The 27,519-nt window shown below is 40.5% G+C and overlaps 1 pseudogene; it reads right to left on the reverse strand.

Annotated features, from left to right (window-relative positions):
* Positions 1 to 12,141: 12,141 nt before the first annotated feature.
* LOC113449695 (serine/threonine-protein kinase Nek3 pseudogene) lies at positions 12,142 to 13,298 on the reverse strand (annotated as a pseudogene).
* Positions 13,299 to 27,519: the final 14,221 nt, after the last annotated feature.

Consider the following 27,519-nt stretch of genomic DNA (forward strand, 5'->3'; position numbering starts at 1 on the left):
GTTCAGAGCAAAAGAGTTTCAGTAAATCAAAAGCAATGGAGCAGTGCAGCAGCTAAGATAACATGCTGTATTAATCCATAGTGCGGTTTCTTTATATTTGACATAGTGGGTTGTATTAACAAGTCATCGTGGTTGATAAACCATAGTTTATTGCTTAATGTGATATGTGAACTAAGTGGATGGTGGCTTATTTAACAAACTATCACTAAGCAAGCCATGGGTTAGGTTAATGTATGAATCTCACCACTTCATACATTTGTTGAGGGTTTACTTTACTGTAGATCAGATAATAGGAAATAGTGATAGAAGAGCAGCAAGGTGAGATGGAAATGATTGGTGGAAGTGGAAAGCCTGGACAGCAGCATGGTAGGAATTGGGAAGGTAAAGGGAGTAAGTAATGATGCAGATGAATCCATAGGAAGGCAAAGAGATGGGCCTGATTATCTTCCTGCTTCTAGAGCACAGGTGTCAAACTCATGATGCTTGCCGTCATGTGATGTTTCATGACATTTTGTAATGTCATTGCCAGTCTGAAGTTCAGATGATGAAGGAGGAAGTTGGGGACTGGGTAGCAATCCAATCTTATAAAATAAAGTTCAGTGCTATTAAAATAATGAATCCAATTCTTCAAGACCTGACTGAAATAATTGCCTATGGATCTTTGTACAGTACTGACAAATCTAAGTAATCACAGTATACATGCAGATGTTTGCAACTTGCCAGTTTGCTTCCAGGTGCAATTCTCAGAGCCCAACAAGACAAGATAGACAAAACTAAGAAACCAGTGCCATCATCATGATTACATCATGACTATTTTTATTGTAGCAGTATAATAGCAGGTTAGTATTCTAAATGTACTCTCCCCCCCCCTTTATCTTTATGGGAACTAGTCTGAAGTGTTTTCTCTATTGATTCCAGGTAACGGTTATGACCGATAAAGTCCTACGTGGTATAGAGACAAGTTATTTGAGGGAACAGCTGTCTCCTCAGGTGTTTGCCCAGCCAATTCCTACTGACAGGATTGGTCTGCTCTAGGTTTCTTTCACTGAACTTTTTATTTATTCCCCGTTTATTAATACCTATTTCCTGTATCTATACTCATGTTTATTCTTATAAGTATTATCTTGTAAGTGATTGACAAATTAAATAAATAAAATAAACTATGCCACCTAGTAGAACCCAAGAAACATGCCTTCTCTACCATAGCACCTCCCCTAGACTGAGATTCCCATTGAGATCTGGATGACTCCCACCCTGTTGGCATTCTGAAAAGCCATAAAAATCTCCCAGGCCCTGGGCTAGGATTGATGATTCCCTCTTTGTTGAGTTAATTGTTGGTGAGATCTTTTGGGGTTTGCTAGGTCAACCATTTTGCTCTCCTTTTCTATGTTGATGTCTGATTCTATTGTTTGTTTGCCTCTGCTATATGTTGTTAATGTTTTCTTGGTGTATTGTGATCTGTCCACAGTTATGTGACATTGGGTGGCATCAAACTGAATAAATAAATAAATAAAACAACTTCAACATTGGGCTCCAGAAGTAGTATCCATGGGTTGTTTGGTAACCAGAATATCATTACATGATGTCGCTGCATAAGAAAGTCCATCAAACCATTTATTTTGGAATGAACAAAAAAATTGCATTTAGTTGCCACGCAGCATGAAAACAGAGCTCTTAGTGTGATTCCTGAGTGATCTTTGGTTTTGGGGAGGGAATGAATTCTTAGTGGGATTCCTTAAACTTGTTACTCCAGTACTAGAGTTTACATGCCTATAAAATCCCATTTATCATTATCATTTTCCTGAAGCTCCTGGACCTACTACTCCTTCATCTCATTTTCCTAAGCCTGCAGTCCATGAAAAGAGTACAAAGGAACAGCATCCTCTCCCCAGTTGCAAGGAGGAAGAGGAGCATTGACACAATCTGCACTAAGTCCCCATCCAAATCTCCAGCAGGCACTGAATGTGGCACCTATTTAAAGATACTATCTTTGTCCAGAATAAACTATATTATGCTATTAAAATATTATTGCCTCTGAAGCAGTGAAGGGAAAAAGAAATTCTGGAAAAATATAGGGCGGTCAGCTTCTATAATGAATATTCTACTTCATATATAAATGTTGCATCTTTCTTAGTCCCCTCATCTAGAGTGTCACATGAACACATGTCTTTTGGTGACCAAGCTTAAAAACCTGTCTGGGAATTCCAGATATGTTCTAGCTTCAGATCCTCCCTTCTGCCACGCCTGGTCAGGGAATTATTTGTTTTCAGAAAGTACATTCAAGAGAGGATTAGAAACCGAGGCAACCAACCACTAAAGATCAGCAAATATGCATACTGGAAAATTCCTTTCAGGTTGAATTGTGGGAAACTGTTGTTACTCTCAAGACACTTTTCCATCCCAGATGCAACTTGCCTTCCATGATTAAGAATTAAGCTGAACACTCGAGATACGAGGACCTTAGCAATGGATGAGCTCTATTCACTTCTCCAAAATAAAAGGCTTTTTGCCTCTCTCCATACTTCTTCCATTAAACTGCATTTTCCTTTGAGTTGATTGCAAATAATTCCTTGGACACTCCCATGTCGTTTTCTTGGCAACAACACAGACAATGTTTGCCAATGTCTTCTGGTTTTTCTTTTAAATTTTGCAATCTACTGTACAGTCTGTATAAGTCTAAATGCAAACCAGGTCCAGACAAGGTCAGTCAGGTGGTGCTACCTGTTGAGCTACTCACCGTATACTTCTTTAAGATCTTTAATGATTGGGAGACTGTCCAGCTTATCCCTTAAACAGTAAAAGAGGGAAACTATAGTTCTATTCCAAGAGCAAAAAAAAATGTAAGCTGAGTTTTTTACATAATTTATCTGCACAAATAGTTCATAGCAACCTATCTGGATATCCCAGGTCTCTAAATAAAAGTTATATTTCTAGTGCACTATTGCGATTGTGACATGATGCCATCTCAAGTCTTCACTTCATTTTTATATTTTGGATTCATTTCGTATTTATCTTAACTTTCTTTTGGTTAAATAGTTTGACAAATATGTATGGATTCTATGATACTTTTTTAAAAAAAGTAAAGACAAATTGAAACTGCTTAATGATCTTGGAACAGAAAGAGACAGATAACGAATACCGGGTTGCTTTTTCTGTGATGTGAAGACAGTCAATTTATGGGTGCAATAAAGGAAATTGTTTTTGTTAAAAGGTGCCAATATCAGTAGAAAGGAAGTCTGCTTGGAAGAGCCAGAATGTAGAGCACCAGTTCAGCATATATTCAGTTACCCCATGTTATCAGATCCTTCTTGTCAGTAATAAAGGTCACGTTATACTGTAATTTAAAATCTTCTATGAAGTCCTCTGTATCTTTTCCAAAGGGTCTAGAGTAGTTAGACCCTGTAATCTTGTAGGCTTTGTGATTCTCTTCTCTATTCCTTTAGTATGGGGTCCAGGCAGCACTGTGATTGTGCATGCCAATAAACTGTTTTGCATCAGTCTCCAAACACTTTGGTCCCTTATTTTTGTGGAGATTTTCTCCATAAATATATACATAATCTCTTCTTTGCATTCTTTCTGAAGGTAAACTTTTTTGCACTTGTATAACTTCAGAATTTGTAGACTAATATCCCACAATCTGATGTCTTCTAGATTATAACTCTCTGGCAGTTCAGAAAACATTATGTGTTCAAGGATGTTTCGATTGATTGATTGACTGATTATGTGCCATCAGGTTGATGTCAACTTGTATCAACTACATACATATACTTTTCCAATTCCCAACCCTACCCTTCAGGTCTTCCAACAACGCATGCATTACCACTATAATTAAGTCCATCCACCTTGTTGTAGGTCAGAATCTTCCTCTCCTTCTTTCCTTTCGTCCTCCTTCCCCAATATTATAATTTATCGAGAGAGCTAGCTCTCTCAATAAATTAAAACAACATGATGTATCCAAATAACATGATGGGTCCAAAATATAATAATTTGAGCAAGAGAGAATTCTAGATTAATTGATTCATGTTAGGATTAATTTATTTTCTTGTCCATTGATGGCATGCTCAAAGTCTTTCCCAACATTAATATTGAAAAGCATCAGTGCTGTTTCTATGCTGTTTTTTCAGAGTTCAAGTTTTGCTTCCATAAAATTCCCAGGGAAAATCTTGTCTGTGTGAGTCTGAACTCTGTAGGGATAGACACATCCTGATATCTGAATATCTTTTACAAATGCTTCATTACTACTCTATAAGATGCTATGTTCTTCAGCATACTTCTTGATTGCTGGTCACTTTACTGTTGACAGTTGGTCCTGAAAGACACAGCAAACGTAAATTCATTTACACTATAAATTCACTTGCCAAACCAACACCAACCATAAGAACCTCCGTTGTCGCCCTGACCTAACCATACAGCAACCTGCCCACTCCCGTGTACTCCGCACTGAACTCAAAAAACGTCTAGACAATGGAGAGAAGGACCTGTACATTGACTACCATGCTGACAGTATCAAAAGTAAGTCACACAACCCGCAACTCAGCTTTAACCTTCAACCACAACCCTACCTCAACCAATCCACCATCACCCAAGACTAGGCACGCACGCCCCTAACTACCTCAATTCCAACTACTGCTGGCCTTAAATGCAAGCTACTCAATGCAAGAAGTCTCGCGAATAAAATACCTGAATTTTTCCTCCTACTAAATATGGCTGAATTCGACATTATATTTGTCTGTGAAACATGGCTCAATGCATCTCTCCCTGACTCCATTACCACAGTAAGAGACTATCATGTTTACCGATCAGATCGTGAAATTCGTAGAGGAGGTGGTGTTGCTATCTCTATAAAAAGTCCTTACATCTAAAAAATATCCAAGTTACCCAGGAGCTTCCTCTTCCTGAGACCATCATCTTTGAATTATCCTTAAATATCACAATTCAATTCTTACTATGTTACAGAGCACCTGATTATGACATCAAACATGTAAACAAGCTAAATACACTACTAACATGGGCAGCATCCTGCCCATACCCTTTTATCTTTCTTGGTGATTTCAATCTACCTCATATTGACTGGACCCTAAATGAATGTACAACTGAAACCATACACGCAACCTTCTACATTGCTGTTACAAATCTGGGACTGGAACAACTAGTAACCAACAACACTAGACTAAACAACTGCCTCGATCTCATCTTCTGCAATAGTTTGAATTAAATTTACGGAATACAAACTAAAGAACCCTTTTCCAACAGTGACCACAATATGATTGACTTTTGTCTCAACATACGCCCACACAAAAACCACCACAATGACATAATCCCCAATTATAACTTCAAAAAATGCAACTATAATCTTATAGACAACGATCTCTCATCCCTTGATTGGCAATCTCTATTCACTGGATGCAATACTGTTGAAGACCATTACAACATATTTTTACTTGAAGTCAAAAGAGTCATCAAACTATATGTACCAACAACAACTCCCAAAACAAAACAAAAAAACATTACCCATAACAATAAGGAAACTTCAATCCAAAAAGAGATCACTCTGGCGGAAAAACAAATCTGGTCACGTTGCCAATTTCAAAAGCCGATACAAAAATTTATGCCATCAGATAAAGACTGAATGCACCAATTATCGCATTATAAACAAGAGGAAAACCTTCTAAGCACCAATTCTACCCGTGCTTTTTACAATTTTGTAAACCACAAACTAAAAGACTCAAGGTCCATCCCACCCCTGATAGGACCTAATGGTAAAGACTGCAACGACGACACCATTAAAGCTAACATCTTTAACACATTCTTTGGCTCAGTATTTGTAAACAGCAATGGATCATGCCCAGTATTTCCTAGCTGAACCACAGATAACTACAATGATCTAATACATATCGATTTTACAGAAGACAATGTTGAAAAAGCACTTCGCAATCTAAAACCATCTCTATCTATTGGACCAGATGGAATATGTGCCTACTTCTTAAAAAAGCTATCCATTGCCATAGCCAAACCTCTAAGCATAATCTTTGAAAAATCTTTCAGGACCAGCTCCTTGCCTAACCTATGGTCACAAGCCACGGTCATCCCCATCTTCAAAAAGGGAGACCCCAGCCTAGTTGAAAATTACAGACCAATCTCCTTATGCTGTGTCACCTGTAAAGTCATGGAATCAATTATTAACCAATCCATCATCCTCCACTTAGAGACAAACAACCTACTCTCCAATAAACAATTTGGTTTCAGAAAAAAACTATCCTGTAATCTGCAACTCTTACACTGCAAAAACATATGGACGACACAACTCGATCAGCGCAAAGCAATAGACGCAATCTACATAGACTTCTGTAAAGCCTTTGATTCAGTGGTACACAACAAACTACTCCTAAAAATAAAATCCTATGGTATTGTCAGCCTTCAAGATCTTTTCTACCTTTCTACAGCTTAGCATCTTTCGGCTGCCATGAGTAACGGGGGGAGGAGGGGTTGCATCTGGGAAGAGAGCTGGAAGTGTTACATTCTTGTGTTGTATAAATGAGGAGTCGGGCGGGGTATAAATTCCTGCTCTTAAGTTTCTATTTCCTTGCTTAGCCTTCTTTCCTTTGCGCAGCTGCGAAGTTTTATCAAAATATGTCAAGGTCAATGGACAGAGGCCTCATCACCACCTGAAGATGCCCACATGATCATATTCAGAACTTTTAATTGGAAGAATCTTTTGAACTTTAGGGGGTGGGGACAATTCCATCCCTTTGTATATGTGATCTGCGCGCCTAAATCCTTAGATTCAGAATTCTACCTGTAGCTTCCACTTTGAATTTCAGTAAAAGGTAACTTTACTCTAATCTGTGGAGTCTAAGTATTTCTTTCTTGGATTTTGAATGGAGCACAGACTGACAGGTATCTCTGGACAATTGTATAACCTGTCAAACAGACAACAAATGGTCAAAATTGGGAGTGTCCTATCAAGTTCTGTACCTGTCAGTAGTGGTGTCCCCCAAGGCAGGGTTCTAGGACCAACTCTCTTCATATTCTACATAAATGACGTCTGTGATCATATTAAGAGCAACTGCGTTCTTTTCGCTGATGATGTAAAGCTGTTCAATACCACAGACAATACTGCTACCCTTCAAAAAGATCTTGACTATGTATCAGAATGGTCAAACAAATGGCAACTTCAAATCTCAACAAATAAATGCTCTGTGTTACATATTGGCAAAAAAAATCAGAAAATAAAATACAAGCTGAATAGTCAAGATCTTGTTGATGATCCAAGCTCTGTAATGATCTAAGTGCTAGAGCCCACTGCAACTACATAGCCAAAAAGGCATTAAGAGTTGTTAACCTAATCCTACGTAGCTTTTTCTCTGGTAATATCACACTACTAACTAGAGCATACAAAACATTTGCTAGACCAATACTCGAATACAGCTCATCAGTCTGGAACCCACATTACGTATCTGATATTAGCACAAATTGAGAAAGTCCAGAAATATTTCACAAGAAAAGTTCTCTACTCCTCTACTCGTTGTAGAATACCTTATGCCACCAGACTTGAAATTCTAGAACTAGAAAACTTTGAATTACGCTGTCTTCGGGTCTGATTTAAGTATGGTATATAAAATCATACATTGCAATGTCCTACCTGTCAGTGAATACTTCAGCTTCAACCATAAGAACACAAGAGCACACAATAGATACAAACTCAAGGTTAACAGCACCAAACTTGATTGCAGGAAATACGAATTCAGCAACAGAGTGGTCAATGTCTGGAATACTCTACCTGACTCTGTAGTTTCTTCCCCAAACCGCAAAAACTTTCTTAGACTGTCTACTATTGACCTCACCCTTTCTTAAGAGGTCTGTAGGGGGCGTGCATAAGCGCACCAATGTGCCTACCGTCCCTGTCCTATTGTTTCTTTTATTTTTTTTATTTTTCTTATACGTACCCATTTCATGTATTCATAACTATGTATACACTTATACTTATTATCTGTAAACAATTGACAAATCAAATCAAATAAATAAATAAATAAATAAAATATCTTTATTGGCAGTTCTAAGGCTGATTTCTGTATCTGTTGGCATTCATTTGGCCTTCTTTGTATTTAACTTGAATCACATTTTTTTACTATGGTCCTTGACTTTCATTACAAGAAGTTCCAGACAATTTTCATTTTCAGCTATCAGAAACCTCAGCATAACGCAATCTGTATGTACATACCCAGGGAGCCTGGATTAGAAGAATAAGAGTGTGGTTTTAATATTCTTCTGTTTCCTGGTTTTCAGTGGACGATTTTCACATTAATCATTAACAACATCTTTTATTCATTCTACAACTCCTCTGGTTCTTATGAAAAAGGTTCCAAACTTCAAAGTGATTCCTGATGCTTTCCTTGAGAATAATACATCAATTTGATTTTGTGTACCCCATCTGGTAATGTCCATGTTTAGAGATGTTGTTAAGATTGTTAGCAACAACAAAATCATTGTTCATTGGAAGATAATAAGTCATTCTGTTGCTTCATTTCTATTTCCTATCCCATACAGTTCAACTACATTTTTCTCCTTAATATTTCTGACTTGGAGTATTCTACTCTCCAAACACAAACAACACATTTTGCTTGCACATTTGTTGATTCCAGATTTAGCTTGACCATAAAACTTGTCAAGCCTCCTTTTTTTCACCGCATCAGTGATTGGAGCGTGACCTTGGACAACTTTCAGATTAAAGGGTTGTCCACAAAGTCTAATTGATGTTACTCGGTCACTGACTGCATTGTGCATTGTCTTTGTTTCATCCTTCCTGGCTGTGAAAGCAATCCCATCCCTTCTCTGTTTTTTGTGTTCTGAGTAGTAAACAGTGTGATATTCTGACTGAAGTGTCCAATCCCAACCCATCTCAATTCACTGATGCCTAAGATGTCATCATGTAGTTCAGGAGTGTCAAACTCAAGGCCTAGGGCTGGGGTACTTAGATCTGACCCATGGGGCTGCCCTGAAAGCAGCAAAGGACAGGGCCACTGTGCCACTGCCAGCAAAAACTGACTGGCCCTCCCGAGCTCCATTTTCACTGGCAGAGGGTTGCAAGAAACTGTCGTGGCCAAAAACGGAGCTCAGGAGCCCATTTTCGTTGGCCACCACAGGAGTCCCCAACATGAGTGATGTCAAGCTGACCACACCCACCCTGGCCACACTCATCCTGGCTCCTGAGGTCAAACACAACCCTGATGCAGCCCTCAATTAAATCGAGTTTGACACCCCTGATGTAGTTGATTCATTTCATCTTTCACTGTGATGAGCTTTCCTATGGTCATGGTTCTTACGTTCCATGTTCCCCATGTAATCTTTCTTCTCAGGCTTGAATTTTCTTTTCCTTTGCATAGCAGTATCAGCAACTAGAGAACCCGAAGGCTGTCTTCTAGCTGCGTCATAAACACCATTAGTAATTTGAAAGATCCTCAGTTCTTCCTCACTAGCATATTGAATGCCATCTGACCCGAGGGCCACTTCATTTAACACTACATCGTCAATCATTTTATCTTATACATTAGGGTCTTGGGGCACAATAAAGTGGTTTACCGTTGCGTTCTTCTGCAGTATGAAATGATGCCTTTGCTCTTGTCGCAAAAGTGGTAGTCTGCCTGCAGCATCTTCCTGTATTGCTACAACCTGATATAAATGCCTGTTTGCTGTAATTGGCAGCTGGGATGACTTTCATGCCTTTGGTGACCCTACTGGAAGTGTACATTCTTGTCATAAAACTAGGATGCATTTCTCTCATCCCTCCCAGGAACATCTGCACCACAGTAGGGCAGCATAATCAAGGATGATTATTTCTTTTCATCATCATCCTATCGTATATATATATTTTTAACATCATCTGTGTTAAAAAGGGATTTTAGCATATAATTCAAGACAGCAAACATACCTAGCATTCATTTTTCTGCTCTCCCAACAACAACACCCCTGGGAAGTGGATTGAAGTGACAGCAGTACTGCCCCATAGGAACTCAGCTGACTTTCATGCCTAAAAGAGGCTAGAACTCACAGTCTCTCAGTTTCTAGGATAATTTAATCCAAACTTTATCTGGAGAACAACATGAAAAAGAATGCTTCTTTTCTGCCATCAGTCCACTATTAAAGTCCCTCCAAGTCTTAGCATCTTGTATACTATGGGAAAAAATGTTGACTTTCTGTACCTAACTATACGTTGAATTGCAATAATGGCTTTTGACAGAGGCCCATATGGATTCTAAATGTGTTCCATTATGTTTCTTTAAAATCTACCCATTTACCAATTTTCAAGATGAGGCGAGAGTCTTTGATCCCTTTTCATTCATTTTCATTCTTTTTTCATTGATTTGAGGCCTCTCAGATCAATATAATCAGTTACGGTCCAGTTCTTCCATATACCCAAGACAGTTGGCATGAAAAGAAAGCCCCAAATGAAGGCAATATCCATTCCTGTTTGTTTCTGGCTGGAATATTAGGAGTGGGAAGGTGCTTTTTCAAATCTGTTTATGTGTTGAAACCCAAGTTCTTTGTTAGGTAAAAGCAGCTACCATTCTTGGAGATTCAGCTGAGTCTCTGTTCTGATCACTCAAAAAAAATCAAGCTTCATAATAAGCAATGCTGAAAAACAGAAAATGATTGGGAGTTGAAAGGACATGATCTGAAATTTGAGTTACATGGTTATTTATGGTACAATAAAGCAAAGGTAAATGCAGATTTTAAAAACCATCTTATTAGATGTGCCATATTGAGAATATGGAATAGATACATAAAGCTAGGTTGTGTTCCAAAATATCTTTGTGGTTCTTAGCACAAGAAGCATATTATAGAAGGGAAATGATAACTAAACTTAAATGGTTAACTTATGGTGACTTATTAGAATTTTCTCAGATAATGTAAAATGAAATCGAGAGAAGATTTGACGTTAGAAGGGTATTCTTGATTTTCTACATTCAATTGCTAGAAAGATTTAAATTAGATAAAAATTGTTTCATTTTAAAGATTGTAAGACTGAATTTGAAACAGAACTGCATACTAACAATGAACAGTTTAATGGCAAAATAATATAAACTTTTGCTGTAATTTAAAACAAAAAAATTAACAGTGAAAAGACCTGGTACAATGGAGAAATGGATGGTGAAGATGATAGATGGTTAAATTTGTTTTGAGAAAAGACATTAACTTAGGTTTCGAGCTGATTGGGAAACCCCCTTTGAATTTTTTGTGTGAAAATAATGAATTTATGACATATGGTTTTGATGACTAGAAAGAATAGTAAGAAGTGAAAGTTTATGTTGTGACTGTAGAGCAAGAGGTTATTTTATATTTATAGTTACTTCTGTATATTTTTTCTTCCTTTTTTCTTTGGACCTTGGGCTTTGTCCCCTTATTTATTTCTAAACATTAATTCCTGTTAGTTTTTAATTTTCTTTGTTTGAAACTCTAATGAAGTTATTATAAAAAGATCCAAAATTAACCTTTCTTTGTTTTAAATAAAATTTCCAAGTATTTTTGTTTTTTTTAATGAAATTGTTCTGAAGAATTAGAACAACTCAAGGCCTGGACGTGCTTTATAATATAGTGTGTGCCCTGCATTGGATTCAAATTATTGGAGACCCTATTGTAAGCCAAGGAGTTTGTTGGATACAGAGGACCCCTCTGCTAAAAGTTGAGGTCCCTTTCTGAATAAAGCAGGTCTCTTTTCTCAGCAGTACGGTACTTTTATTTTTATTCTAGAAAGCTTTGTCTCGCACTGCCTTGTATGAATACTTTAAAAAAAGAGCCCTGCCCTTCTGCCTTCATTTTGGTTGCAACTAAATTAACTTAAGAGCATCAAGGTTCATTGAAGTGCATTATGCTATTTTCCCCCTTCCCCTTTTAAGTGTCAGCACAAACCGCTTATGCTTTTGTAAGCAGTATTGCAAAGAATGCTTTGTTTGAAAATTTTGCCAAAGGAAGATGGTGGGCAATTTTTCCTCCACATCCTCGTATTACCTCCCTGTTGGCACTCCCCAGATCACTATCATATATACCAATAGACAGAGAAAAATGCAGAGTCAATCCTTCTCATAGGAATATTCATTAATACATTTTCTTTGCAATCAAGTATTCATTTCTGAACTTTTTTTTCTAAAAACAAGCTGCATTTTCTAACATTTTTATCACTGTACTGGATCTTCCTTTTTCCCACTTTCGTTTATGAAGTTCTTTTTGATCCACACTTGTTTTCTTCAGTTCCAAGCTCTTAGAGATGGCTTCTGTTTCTGAACAACCATTCTTACTTCCTGCATATGTACCATTCTCCTTTGGTAATGAAGATTGTCCATTACATTTTGCCAGGCACTTTCTTGCAAGAATTGTACTAGCTGATGGACAGTACTTGGGATTCACCTTGAACATCTACTTTGTGAAGTTCATAACTATATAGTCTGATGAAAGTGGATTGTAGTATCCTTTATATATCTTAAGTGTGAGATGTTTCCAAATCATAGCCTGAAATTGATGTTTTAAGGTGGACAGCTCATATAAAACACTTTCCAGAGACCAAATATCACTTCTATTGCTGTGTGGCATATTCTCCCAAATTTCTGGAGGCACATTCCTACAAATGAACAAGCGTATACCATGGGGTACTTAAGAAGAACTGCAGATCCAAAGTCTTCCAGTTTTATTTTCCCATTTTGTGTGAGAAATACATTCTCTCATTTGATCTCTCTGTGCAATATACATTTCTTATAAATATAATTTGCACCCAAACACATTTGTGCCAATCATTGAAGTATTGTATTTTCAGGAAACAATTTCTCCTTCTGAAATTTAATATTTTCCTTAGAAATTCTGTTTGTATAGAGTCAAAGATCAAAAAGGAGTACAGTCATCATGTGCTTTACTGCTTAACTATGTAACAGGAAACTTTACTTAAAGAACATAGAGTATATACTTTAGATCCAAACTTGTAAGCACTGCCATCTGCTAGCTGAATACTACTGCAGTTGTTGCACAAAAATACATTCTAATAATGTATTCCAACACTTTTGTAGGAGATCTCTGCCATCACAATATTCCATCACTATATGCGAAAGTCCATCAGCTTCAAAAGAGACTGCATATATCACAATATTTTAGCCAATATGATAGATTCATTCCAGGTCTTTTCTATATTGAAAACAGACTTGGGATATTTTATCTCTTTCATTGCATATTTCTGGCTTGTGCTTTTATTCTGGACTAAGAGGACTCCCAAATGATCCTTCTTCAAGTACCATAAGTACATTGTAATTCTCCATGATAATCAAAATGCTTTAATTTTTGCAGGTGTCTTCAGAAAGCTGACAGGTTCAATATATCCTTTCACAATTTTCTTCTTTTTCCCAATATTAGGAGTTTTAAAACTTTGCTTAATTTTTATTTTATTTTTATTTTTTTACTTAGGAAAATTGAGTGCAGTTTTCCTTCAGGAATAGTATTCCTTAGAGCTCAAGTTTTATTCTTTATCCTTTAGTTAATGGAAGTCAGAGAAGCATGTTCCAGTTTTAAAAAAAATCAAGAAGTGTTCCCACAATTCGTGGGAATCTATCTTAAAGGCAGCAGTTAGAGAACATCAGGAAAATGAAAATTTTGCTGTGAAAGTTTGTTGGAATTTCTCCCAAATAAAGTTTCCAAAATAAAATATAAATACATGCTTTAAAAAAAACCCAAGACAACAAAAATCAATACAATAAGAGAGCTGCTAAGAATGTTGCATGTTCTCAAGGGAGAGGACATAATATTTTCCCTGCACTTTTATTAGCAATAGCTGAAATGTGACAATGCAGCTACAACAAAAGCAGGCAGCTGTATCTCCTCAGCCTATTATTAAGTGTAGAACTCCCTCTCTCTATCGGTAAAAGCTGGCACAAGAAAACATTCTCAGATTTTGAATTAAGGGAGGTCAACCCATTCAGACCGACACTTTCATCTCAATAATCCTGCACCTGGTCATGCTAGGTAAAATCTCCTAGCAATTCCTGATGGCTGTAGGTGCTGTGCCCTTTTCTTGGCAACAGTATGAAAGTATTTGTCAATCACTTACAAGATAAGGTATTAGAATAAATATAGTTTTGAACTCATGAGATTGTTATTTATAAGAAAAAGAAACAAGAAGCAATAGGGCAGGGATAGTAGGCATGATTGATGCACTTATGCACGCCCCCTACAGGCCTCTTAGGAAAGGGGTGAGGTCAATATTAGACAGTGTAAGAAAGTTTTTGGGGTTTGGGGAAGAAACCACAGAGTCAGGTAGAGTATTCCAAATATTAACCACTCTGTTGCTGAAGTTGTATTTTCTGCAATCAGTTTGGTGCGGTTAACCTTGAGTTTGTATCTATTGTGTGCTCTTGTATCATTATGATTGAAGCTGAAGTATTCATTTGCAGGTAAGACATTGCAATGTATGATTTTATATACTATATTTAGATCAGACCGAAGGTGGCATAGTTCTAGGTTTTCTAGTTCTAGAATTTCAAGTCTGGTGGCATAAGGTATTTTGCAATGAGTAGAGGAGCAGAGAACTCTTCTTGTGAAATATTTCTGGACTTCCTCAATTGTGTTAATATCAGATACATGATATGGGTTCCAGACTGATGAGCTGTATTCAAGTATAGGTCTAGCAAATGTTTTGTATGCTTTAGTTTGTAATGTGATATTACCAGAGAAGAAGCTATGTAGAATTAGATTAACAACTCTTAATGCCTTTTTGGCTATGTAGTTACAGTGGGTTCTAGAGCTTAGATCATTAGAGATGAGTATTCCAAGGTCCTTGACAGACTTTGGATCATCAACAAGGTCTTGACTATTCAGCCTGTATTTTATTTTCTGATTTTTTTTTGCCAATATGTAACACAGAGCATTTATTTGTTGAGATTTGAAGTTGCCATTTGTTTGACCATTCTGATACATAGTCAAGGTCTTTTTGAAGGGTAGCATTATTGTTGGTGGTGTTGAATAGCTTTACATCATCAGCAAAGAGAACGCAGTTGCTCTTAATATGATCACAGAGGTCATTTATGTAGAGTATGAACAGAGTGGGTCCTAGAACACTGCCTTGGGGGACACCACTGTTGACAGGTACAGAATTTGATAGGACATTCCCAATTTTGACAGGAATGCTTCTATCCAATTATGCAGGTGTCCAGAGATACCATAAGATTTTAGTTTTAGGAGTAGTTTGTTGTGTACCACTGAATCAAAGGCTTTACAGAAATCTATGTAGATTGTGTCTATTGCTTTGCCCTGATCGAGATGTGTAGTCCATATGTTTTTGCAGTGTAAGTGTTGCAGATTACTGTAAGAGTTGTAAGAGTATCCGAAAGTTTTCTCATTTTCTTTCTTGATCTTCCCTCAAGAACTCAGCAGTTGTTCATGACAACTGTGATCACATCCTTCTGTAGAACTCGGGCAGCATGGGGTGAAATTAAGAACCACAACAAAAAGAAACATTTTCCTGGAGAAATCACAATTACAAATGCTAGGCAAAATGTACCGCTCAGGGACACAAGACTGTCTGTGCTTATGCCTAGGATATGTTTTCAGTATCAGCATAAATTCCTTCAATTCATTAATGGAATTGAGAGTAGCTTCAAATATTGGGGTGCTTGATTTAGACTGCGCATATTTTGTGCAGTCATTCTTTATAAGTTCAATGTGTGGGTATGTCGTTTAATCTGTTGCATGAACTTATGGGTTATCATGCAATATCTCAGGGGCTGCCACAAAGAAGAGGGAGTCAAGCTATTCTCCAGAGCACCTTAGGGCATGACAAGAAGCAATAGATGGAAACTAATCAAGGGGAGAAGCAACTCAGAACTAAGGAGAAATTTCTTGACAGTGAGAACAATCAACCAGTGGAACAACTTGCCTCCAGAAGTTGTGAATGCTCCAACGTTGGAAGTTTTTAAGAAGAGATTGGACAACCATTTGTCTGAAATGATACAGGGTTTCCTGCCTAAGCAGGGGTTTGGACTAGAAGACCTCCAAGGTCCCTTCCAACTCTGTTATTCTATTTCTATTTCATGTTAGGGAAAGCATGCACAATATGTGCACCCGATGAGTGACTTCCTTGATTCTGTTTAGAGCAGGGGTCTCCAACCATGGCAACTTCAAACCTGGTGGACTTCAACTCCCAGAATTCCCCAGCCAGCTTTCCTAGCTGGGGAATTCTGGAAGTTGAAGTCCTCCAGGCTTAAGGTTGCCAAGGTTGGAGACCCCTGTTTTAGAGGGTTTTATCAACATTACAGGATGTTTAAAACAAGGAAGAAGCATTTCTAGGTCAAGTAGAGCATACCCAGGCTGCCTTTTAGTGTTGGTGTTTCTAATTTCATTTATTCAGCATCAGCATCCTGATGAGCCTTTTTTTTTTTTTGCTTCCTCCCATTAACCCCACTGTCAACTTCTTCTTTTTCTTGGATGTTCTGGCATTTTGGATGTGCAAGGAATCTTGTCACACAGTTCCAGAGCTCTGCACTATCTACTACAAGCTGCCCTTTTATTTTCAACAGCTCAGGGCTGATGGAATGGCTTCTCCTTTTTGCCTGCTGTGCTTATGTTCCTTGAAATGTGGAATTTTCTATTAGAGCCCTTAGTGGGCAGTCTGCGTTATTGTTAATTACACCAGGAGAGTTTTGCGTTTTCCTCATGCTGGTTCATAAAACAAGAGGAATTGTTCAAGAATTTGCAGTTCATACTGAAGGTAAGGAGAAGAGTCAAGAGAATACAGTGCGTTAGGAAAAGCTTCTGGACTTGATTTGACTGAATCCTGGCATAGGGTTTTCTACATACTAGGTGGATAGATTTTGTTCCCTCAAAGCAAGTTTGTTTAAATATTATTGGTGTTTAAGATTGGATAGAGCATTTGGTGCTTTAATCTGAGGCACACTTAAAGATAAAATTGCTTCTTATCAGGGGCGGATAGGACTGTCTCATTTCCCATGGAGTCCAAATATTGCAAGTTCCAGTAATTTTTTTTTTTAAGAAATATTGCTAATACCAGCAAGATATACAAACAAAAAAGCTATGAATATATCTTGGGGGGAAATTGTTTCTTTTCTTGTATGTGTATTATATCAAGTAACTTCAAATTTTTCCCTGAGTGAATAAGATCAGAAATCTTCTTTTAAAATAACACCTGATTTTGTTATGTTATATATTCCTGTCTGAAACTTTCAAACTATAATATTAGCATCTCACCCTCCTTAACAATACACAATATCAGTTTCCCTTCCCTGCTGAGAATAAAGGAACAGGCAAAACTAAATGGATCAGAAACAAAAGCAAGAAGTACCAAATGTATCTGATATGTATGCTGTATGTCTTATGCACTAATTATTTTTGTAAATAAATCTTCATTCTTACAGAGCCATATGACTTCTGGGTGCGAAATCTCAGGGACAATAGAGCTAGAGGAGATGGGATTAAATATATTAACATAGCTCGAACCTGTGACTTATTTTAGCTTTGACAGCAAATTTAATTAGGAGGAAACATACTGATCTTCTACATCCTGGGGCCTTTATGAAAAATAGATGCACTCACTTTGTCACCCCAATCCAGTTTCTTTATTCAAAGAGATGGATTTCAGAGAAGCCACTTCCTACATATATAAATTAGAAAAGGAATAGAAGATATTTACTTCCTTACCAAAGCCCATATATTGCTGCGGTAGAACGGAGATCAGAAAGAACTGCTAGTAAGAACTCCCTAAAGCTTAATATAACACAAATAAATCATTCTTAAGCCTCTACTGTCCATGTTGCTGCCATGATCGCCCTGTACTTTATAAAACTGCTTCTTCCCCATTTTGCTAGGATAAGTTGCTTGAATACTAGCTAGATACATGTGTATCTGTTGGGAGAGCTTGATATTATCAGATAATTATATGAAAATATTCAAAATGGGAGTAAACTGTATTACTAGTAGAAATTGGGAACAGTTAGAATCCTGTAGGAGTTACATAATTTAGTAACATTTCTATTGGCTGCAATGCTGTTGATGTAAGCTATTCCAAGCACTACATTTTCAGGGAGTAAACTGATTCAGTGATGACTTTGCTAATGGTTCAATACAACACTGGACAGATTAAAGGATAAAGATAGGAACTACATCTCAATGCATAGTGTCATCTACAGAATTTATAGGCTAGAGCACTTGCGATGATTTCAATTTGCTTTGAATTTCAGGGTGGAAGAAAAATAGATTATTGTATAAATATATAGACAAATGAGAAATGAGTCCTTAATACATCTGCACATGTTGTATTTCCCTGAAGGCAACAAAGTGTGTACCACAAGGAGAAAGTAAACACATCATGGCAAAAAAGCACAGGAGGGTAGGAATTGGGTAGTAAATGCCTGTTTAATCTTTCAGGATGGTCACACCAGTGCTCTGCCTTCCTATTTGTCCCCTTGAAAAAAAGATAAAGCAAAACTGTAAAAGAAATATTTCTTGTCAGGGTGGGCAAAGAAAGTAGAGATAAGATACAATCAGTCGTCCTGCCACAGTTGTTCTGAGGCAAACAAAAGCACTTGCATTTATGGCATTTGCAGTTCATCAAATGATATAAAACAACAGATAATCAGAGTTGGAAGGGACCTTGTAGGTCATCAAGTCTAACCCTCCACCCAAGCGGGAGACCCTACACCATTTCTAACAAATTGCAGTCCAATCTCTTCTTGAACATCTCAAGTGATGGCGCTCACACAACTTCCGAGGGCAAGCTGTTCCATTGATTGATTGTTCTCACTGTCGGAAAATTTCTCATTATTTCCAGGTTAAATCTCTCCTTGTTCAGTTTCCATCCATTATTCCTTGTCTGGCCTACAGGCGCTTTAGAAAATTGATTGACCCCTTCCTCTCTGTGGCAGCCCCTCAAATATTGGAAGACTGCTATCATGTCTCCCCTGGTTCTAGACGAGCCAAGCCCAGTTCCTGTAACCATTCTTTGTATGTTTTAGTCTCCAGTCCCCCAATCATCCTGGTTGCTCTTCTCTGTACTTTTTCCAGAGTCTCAATATCTTTTTTATTATGTGGTGAACAAAACTAGATGCAGTGCTCTAGGTGTGGTCTTACTAAGGCTTTATAGAGTGGTATTCGTACTTTATATAGATGCAGTACTCTAGGTGTGGTCTTACTAAGGCTTTATAGGGTGGTATTAGTACCTCCCTTGATCTTGATTGTATCCCTCTGTTAATACAACTTAGGATTGCATTAGCTTTTTTGGCGGCGGCTGCACACTGCTGGCTCATATTTAGCTGGTTGTCCACTAAGACTCCAAGATCCCTCTCACAGTTTCTGCTATTGAGCCTGGTTTCACTCAGTCTATATGCACTTATGGTTTTTCTTGCCTAAGTGTAGCACTTTACTTTTCTCTACATTGAATTTCATTTTGTTAGATAGTGCCCAGTGTTCCAGTCTGTCAATATCCACCTGGATTTTGAACTTATCTTCTTGGGTATTAGCTGTTCGTGCCAGCTTAGTATCATCTGCAAATTTGGTAAGTTCCCCTTCTATTCCTTCATCTAAGTTGTTAATGAAGATATTGAAGAGTACTCGGCCTCAGACAGAACCTTGTGCCACCCCACTGCTTACTTTCCTCCATGTAGACTTAGACCCATTAAGGACTACTCGCTGAGTATGATTTGCCAACCGGTTGCGAGTCCATCTAGTGGTGGTGCTTTCTCCTCAGAGCTGCTCAGAGCATCCAGTAGTGGGAGGTGCTTCAGTCTCTGCATTCATAGGCTGAGCTTGAATTGAGGAATGCTCCTCCTCCTCCACGTGACTCCTCCACAGTGTTCCCCAGTTCTTGCTCAGCCTCGTGCGAGACAGGCAGTGCATAGAATAGCTCCTTGGCCGATTCAAGAGTTCGTTGTCTTCAATCGCTATTTCTTCTGAATTTCAGGTTGGATTTGCTTCTCTTTCAATTAGCCCTGTGCAAGTGATCAGTTCATTTGATATCCACCCAGGGGAAGCGTTCCTTTTGTGCCTCCAGGGGTGGCAAGGGGGAAAGCTAGTAGTGCCTTCGCACTACCCCCCCCTTGCCTTCCTCGTTGTGCCGCTTCGCTCCCTTTCGCAGTCTGCGGCTTTATTTTAGTTTGGATTGATTCGTTTCGATTTAATCTCCCCCTGCAGAAAAATGGCAGAGAAATTTGCCGCTGAGTTGCCTGCGACCCTTTGCATCGTTGCGGCCGCCATTTTGGAAGCCTCCTCGTGGCCGCTGCCATTTTGTTTGTAATTTTCCTTGCTGTGTGGAATCTCCACTTGATGTTACAGGACCCGTAGGCCTGTTTCAGAGCGATTTAACCTCACCCCTAGCCATTTGAAAATTGAGGTTTGTCTTTAATGCTGGATTAATGGTTGGCTTTTCCCACAGCTTATTGTTAACTGCGCAGTAGCAGCAGCAACCCACACCCAGTGTTGCCTGGGAAGGAAGGTTGCTCAAGGCCCTAGCTTTTCCTTTACCTCACTGGGCCTCAGGTGTTCTCATTTCAGCTGATTGAATTTTCTTTCCTTTTTGGTCTTGGTTAAATTTTAAAAAAATAATAAAATAATAATAAAATAATAATAATATAAATAAACAAAATACAAATGGAGGAAAGTGAGATAATTATCAGGGCTCCCGGTCTTGCTACAGATTGGCCCCTGGGCGCACCAACCGCCTTCAATTCGACTCTCATTATATTCTGCAGTACTCACATTTCTCACAGAAATGGCAGAGGGTAACACCTCCAGAGGACCTTCTCTGAAGGCTAAATCTAAGACCCATCACTTGCGCAGACAGGCTAAGGAGACCTCCAAAGCCTCCTAGAGGGATGCCCTGAGGCGCCATAGGGCCCTGGAGAAGGAGATTACCAGGTGCTCCAAAGAGGCCCCTGCTCCAGTACTCCCACCCTCCACTCCCTCTACATCCGCTCCCCCCCCTCCAGATTTTCCCTCACTATCCAGACGCAGCTCGCCCTCTCAAGGTCATCAGGCACTGACTCCTGGAACTCCGGCTAGAAGGGCTCCTGAAGCCACCTTCATGCCCACTGCTGCTGGCCTATGCCAGGAGAAATCACTCATAGACAAGGTTCCAGAGAAATTACGATCCTTGACGGAGATGGCTATCCGCCAAGGCATCACGGCTGGACTCCAGCAAATAGCTAGGTCTGGGCACTACATGGCAGCCTCGGCGCACGAGTCTCAATCCGTAAGATCCATACCCAGATCAGAGCCACTCCATGGACAGGTACCCCTGCATGGGGAGGTTCCCCCTGCAGTAAGGGAGGAGGAAGAGGAGGAAGGGGACCTAGATCTAATCAGGGAAGAGGAGGACTTTGACTTGGGGTCTATGCAATACAGCGAACCCCTTTCAGCGGTGGATCCATTGGAAGGGGAGATGTCCGAGGACGAGGGTCTCACCACCGATCAACCTACCTTCATGGGGCTATTCAGACCACAATTATTCAAGTCCCTTTTATTCAAGGCCAAGAATGTTTTGGGCCTTAATATGCAGTCACCCTCTGATCCCTCTCCTCTTGCTCCGGAGGACCCAGAGGACTCAATCTTTAAACAACCCGTGGTGGAAGCCAAAGTTATCCCAACTCCTCCCATTTTTTCTGATCTGGTGGTTAAACAGTTGGCCTCTGCAGCAGCCCCCCCTGCCCCGTCGGGCCATGATAAAAAATTCTTCAATTTGGACCCAGAATTTTTTCAATTGTTGGGTACCCCGGAGGTTGATGAGCCCATAGTGGCCTCGCCTCTTCCTCCACCCTGAGTGACGCTCTGGAGGCCCTGAAGCCGGAGGAGAAATGGGCCGAGCTGGCCTTGCACTGGGCACACCAGTCGCATCTCTGGGCAATCAGATCGGCCACGGCCGCTTCTTTCTTCATTCGTTCATCCATTCACTGGCTCCACCAGCTCAAACAACATGTTTCACCTTCCAATGTCAGAGCACATCAGGACATCACCAAGATCACAGCCGCTGCTGAGCTCTCGGCCGATGCCACCTATCACACTGTTAAATTCTCCACCAGAGCAATCACATCACATGTCACAGCCCGCCGTCTGCTCTGGCTGAAACATTGGCAGGCAGATCTTAAAAATAAGGTCAAATTGGCTTCCGCTCCCATTGTGGGAGACAAATTATTTGGACCATCTTTGGCCCCCCTATTGGTAGAGGGTCACAATAAGAAGAAATTTCTCCACTCCCTCACCCAAAGGTCAGAGTCCAGATCCTCACGGCCCTTTCGGAGAGGTCCCTTTCGGCCCTTTTACCAGGCACCCTTCCCCCCTAGATATCAAAGGCCCCCTCTCTTCGGGTCGGGTCAACCCCAAGATCGTGCCGACTCAGCTGACAGAAGCAGAAGGGGCAGTAACTACAAAAGGCCCTTTCGGGGTTCAGGTAGCCGGCCCTTCTGGCGCTCCAGATAAGTCATACGACTCCATCCCCATTGGCGGGCATCTTAAAGCCTTCACCAACCAATGAGATTCCTCTACTTCCGACTCCTGGGTAAGGGACACCTTCAGGTTCGGCCTTGCCCTTGAGTTCCAGTTCCCCCCCCCCCCGACTTCTTTATGCCATGTCCTCTTTCCAGGGACTGGATTAAGCGTTATCTCATGGATTCCGCTATCCAACATCTACTTGACATAAAAGCCATCCAACCGGTCCCTCAGGCACAACAGGGGCGGGATTTTTACTCCCATTTGTTCGTAGTCCCCAAATATTCAGGGGGATGCAGAGCGATACTGGACTTAAAGTGACTCAACCGCTATCTGGTATATCACAAGTTCAAGATGCACACATTGCAATCTATCCTATTGGGAACTAGACAAGGGGACTGGCTGACCTCCATAGACCTGACAGAGGCATACCTACACATCGCCATTCGGCCTTCCCATCACAAATTCCTTCGTTTTTGCTATAATAATCATCACTTCCAATACATGGCACTCCCATTTGGTCTCGCCTCCACCCCCAGAACCTTTACCAAGGTCCTAGTGGCGCTAGCGGCCCACCTCAGAACACTCCCTGTGCGCCTTCAGTGTTACCTAGATGACATCCTCATTCTATCCCACTGTGAATATCAAGCAGCAAGGGACACCCAGGTTACCCTAGCTGCCCTCCAGGAGCATGGTTTTCTTATCAATTGGAAGAAGAGCCAATTGTCCCCTTCCACTACAATAACCCATCTGGGGACGGTGATTGACACCCTGAAAGGGAAGGTGTTTCTATCTTCGGATAGACTCCTCAGTATCTAGAAATCCATTAGAACCATCAGGCGTCTGAGGAGGGTTTCCTTACTGGAATTATCTCAATAACTGGGAAAAATGATTTCATGTATTTCCATTATCCCCTGGGCCCATCTACACACCAGATCCCTCCAGTGGTTCCTGCTTCCATACCAGAGATCCAGCAGAAGCAACTCAAAACTCAAGGTCAGGGTGCTGCCAAGGGTCCTCACGTCCCTCTTTTGGTGGACCAAATTGTCCATCAACAAGGGCTGCCTCCTCAAGGAGCCCCAAAGACTTACTGTTACCACAGATGCCAGTCTATTCGGATGGGGCGCTCATGTTCAGTCCCTCACATCACAGGGCAGATGTTCAGCGACAGAGCAATCATGCAACATAAACTGGCTGGGACTTCACGCCGTGCACCTGGCCCTTTGCAGCCCCCTCCCTCAGGTACGCGGCCACCACATCCTCATCCTCATGGACAATGTGATGGCCAAAGCCCACATCAACCAGCAGGGGGGCACGCAATCATTACGATTGATGAAGGAGGCCGAGCACCTCTGTCACTGGGCAGAGTCCAACCTCCTATCCATAAGGGCAGAATACATCTCAGGATTATCAAACATCCAAGCAGACTGGTTGAGCAGGGCTACCATAGACCAGTCGGAGTGGCACCTCCATCCATCCTTATTCAAGGAGGCGGCATCCATTTTCGGGCAACCGGTAGTGGACCTGTTTGCCTCCCCCCTCAATGCCCAGCTTCTGAGGTTCTTTTCAAGGTTCCCATCCCAAGGGGCGGAGAATCACAATGCGTTACATTGCCCTTGGCCCATGGGGCTACTGTACGCATTCTTCCCCCCTAACGCTAGTGCCCAGGGTCATCCAGAAGTTGCTTCACGAGAAAGCGGAACTTCTTCTCGTAGCACCTTACTGGCCCAGACGTCCTTGGTTTGCGGATTTCCTCAGTCTCTCAGTGGCTCCGCCCTGGAGGATCCCATCTCTCTGTCTCAGGGACTCCTCCTACACCCAGACCCCCAATGGCTCTAATTAACCGTCTGGAGGTTGAGCGGGACTGCCTGAAGAGGGAAAACCTATCTAGCAGGGTCATTGACACTATACTAGCAGCCAGACGGCCCTCGACTATATGAATCTACAATGCCACATGTTCCCTCTTTTGTAAATGGTATGACAGGCTCCAAATTAACCCTGTTTACCCTTCCATTGCCAAAATTTTAGACTTCCTGCAGGAGGGACTCAGTAAGGGGCTGTCTCCTAATACATTAAAATGACAGGTAGCAGTCTTATCAACGGTTATCTCCTGTGAGGGAGTTGATTCCCTCTCTCATCACTCCTGTATTCAGGCGTTTCTTAGAGGAGCCACCAATTTATACCCTCCAACTCTACACCGGTACCCAACCTGGGACCTTAACAGAGTCCTTATCTCACTCACAAAAAACCCTTTTGAGCCCTTAAGGGAGTCTTCTCTCCAGTTTCTAACTTATAAGGTAGTCTTCCTTGTAGCCATTACATCAGCCCGCAGAATTTCAGAGATCGCAGCCCTATCCATTAGAAGAGACCTCTGCGTATTTCACACTGATCGGGTGGTTCTCTGGCCTGATCCTACCTTTTTGCCCAAAGTCAATTCGGTTTTCCACAGAGCACAGGAACTTTTCCTTCCAAATTTTTGTCCCAAGCCATCACAGAAAAGAGAAAAACAATGGCCCACACTGGATGTGAGACGCGCTCTGCGAATTTACATCAAAGGTATCTCCGTCCACCATAGGCCGTTGGATAAGGGCGGCGATTGCTAGATCATACCAGTCGCAGGCCTTGCAGGTACTGCTGAGCAGAGGTATCACTGCTCATTCCACCAGGAGTGCGGCGACTTCAGCAGCTTGGGCCACTCAGGCACCAATAACCGAAATCTGCGGGCGGCGACGTGGACATCCCCATCACCCTTTATCAGGCACTATAAGATTGATGTGTTTGCCTCAGCTGAGGCTTCCTTTGGTAGAAGGGTTCTACAGAAAGTTTTTAGAGACCCCAAGGTGGTTCCAGACCAGACGGAGCCCCTCCCGTAGGACAGGCCCAGCTTTGGTATGTCCCACTACTGGATGTTCTGAGCAGTTCTGAGGAGAAGGGGCGTTGGTACTTACCTGATACGCCTGTTCTCTTTGAGCTGCAAAGAGCATCCATCTCCACCCTAATTTCTCCGTCTGGTGGGGTCTTGTTTCAGCCAATGAACCGTTAGTTAGTTAGGATGAGAGCATGATTTTTTTCCTCTCGTCTTCGCAAAACTGGGGAATGCTGTGGAGGAGTCACGTGGAGGAGGAGGAGCGTTCCTCAATTCAAGTTCAGCCTATGAATGCAGAGACTGAAGCACCTCCCACTACTGGATGCTCTTCACAGCTCAAAGAGAACGGGTGTATCAGGTAAGTACCAACGCCCCATCTATTCCACTTTTTTCTAGCTTACTAAGAAGTAGGTTGCGGTCTAAATATATTATGTTCATAGTATTTTGCTGGTCTACTAATTTAGTCATTATGTTGAAGAATGAAATAAGATTGGTTTGGCATAATCTGTTCTTAACAAACCCGTTCTGACTTCTAGTTATTACTTTACTTGTTTCTGGATGTTGGCAGATCTGTTTTTTTATTATCTTTTCCAGTATCTTCCTGGGTATTGATGTTAGGCTGATTGGTCTATAGTTTCCTGGGTCTGTTTTAGACCAGATATGAAGGTCAGATATGAAGCCATGTTTCCAGAAGCCCTGAGCAAATGAAGCTGAATGAAGAAAAAAAAATTTCCCAGGACAATCACCTAATATATGCTTTCAGAACAATATGTGCTGAATATTTTCTGCTTTTGTGGAAGAAAAAGTTACGTTTTCATTCCTCTCTCACACTCCTCTTAAAGATACAAATAAAGGATAACATAAATGAGTAGTGTTTGAACTTTGGATGGGGAATTCCTTCTCAATCACAATCAAAATATTACTTTTAGATCATGTGATTAGAGCTAAAATATACCTACTCGGTCTCTATTTCCATGTCTGGCTGTTTTAGTCATTATTTGCTATACAACATTGTTAAACAAATAATAAGTCATCAAAGGAAGCAAAAAAGACTGAAGTGTTAAAGGTGATTCTCTTCTCACTGCTCTAGTATTATTTAAAAGACAATTCTGTCTGTGTGATTTAATCTATCTAACACTTATGACTGATATAAAACGGACCACTTAGCAACCCATGTGAACCTGTCAATTCTCTGAAGAACATCCTGTCCATTTCAACTAGGCTCCCTACTTAGGTCAGGCAGGGATGATTATATTGATATTTCTTAATCTAAGTCTATTTTCCAGGTTATCAACTTGACATCACTATACCTCCCAGGCATTGGCAAAGGCTAGTTAGATTAGTATTGTCATTTTCATCCACTATTGTCTCTGAGGCCCTTGCACTTCACATGTCTGTACTCCTAAACTCTGTTGCAGGATCATTTGTGCACCATAGTGTACAGGTTTTTTAAAAAAGTGTTTTGTTTTGACTTTAAATAAACAAAAAGAAACCATAAACTGGAGCAGTGATTCAGGGGTCTCAACATTTGGAGGCTATATAGTATGGAAACTGCACAATTAGGGAACTATCCAAGCAGAAAAGCCCAAAAATCTAGCAGGTGTTATGTTTCTGAAACTTTTCCTACAATGCACAGATGTTGATAGAATTGGGGTGGTGGGTAGAGGAACAAAGAACTTTTGAGCAAAAATCCATCCTTATACATCTGGGTACTCAAAGTAATATTTTAATTGAATGTTTCATATTCCCTAACTTGATGTCCTTCCTATTTATGTATTTGTATCCTGCTGTTAATTATTCTTTTTATAGATAATTCAAGGTGGTGGACATATCAAACACAGCTTTTTTTCCTATTTTCCCCACAATGACAGTCCTGTGAGGGGGGTTGGATTGAGAGAAAAGACTGGGCCAAGATCACTCAGCTGGCTTTCATGGCTAAGGCAGGTCTTGAACTCACTGTCTCTTGCTTTCCATCCTGGTACCTTAACTACTAAGCCAAACTGGCTTTCTTATTATTACCTACATTGCTTATATTGGTTTGTCCAATTGGTGGTTGAAGATCTCCATCTTTCTAAGAAGAGGATCACACAACCACAAAGTCTCCCTTGTGGATTGCAGCTGCAAGGGTCAACTCTAATCCTTTGCTTTCTGAGGGTTTCATGGCTGGAATAGCCTTCCTCCTACTGTTATTG

The sequence above is a fragment of the Pseudonaja textilis genome, chromosome 2 (assembly GCF_049901715.1).
Source record: "Pseudonaja textilis isolate UNSWEBS1 chromosome 2, rPseTex1.2, whole genome shotgun sequence".
In the NCBI taxonomy this organism is placed as follows: Eukaryota; Metazoa; Chordata; class Lepidosauria; order Squamata; family Elapidae; genus Pseudonaja; species Pseudonaja textilis.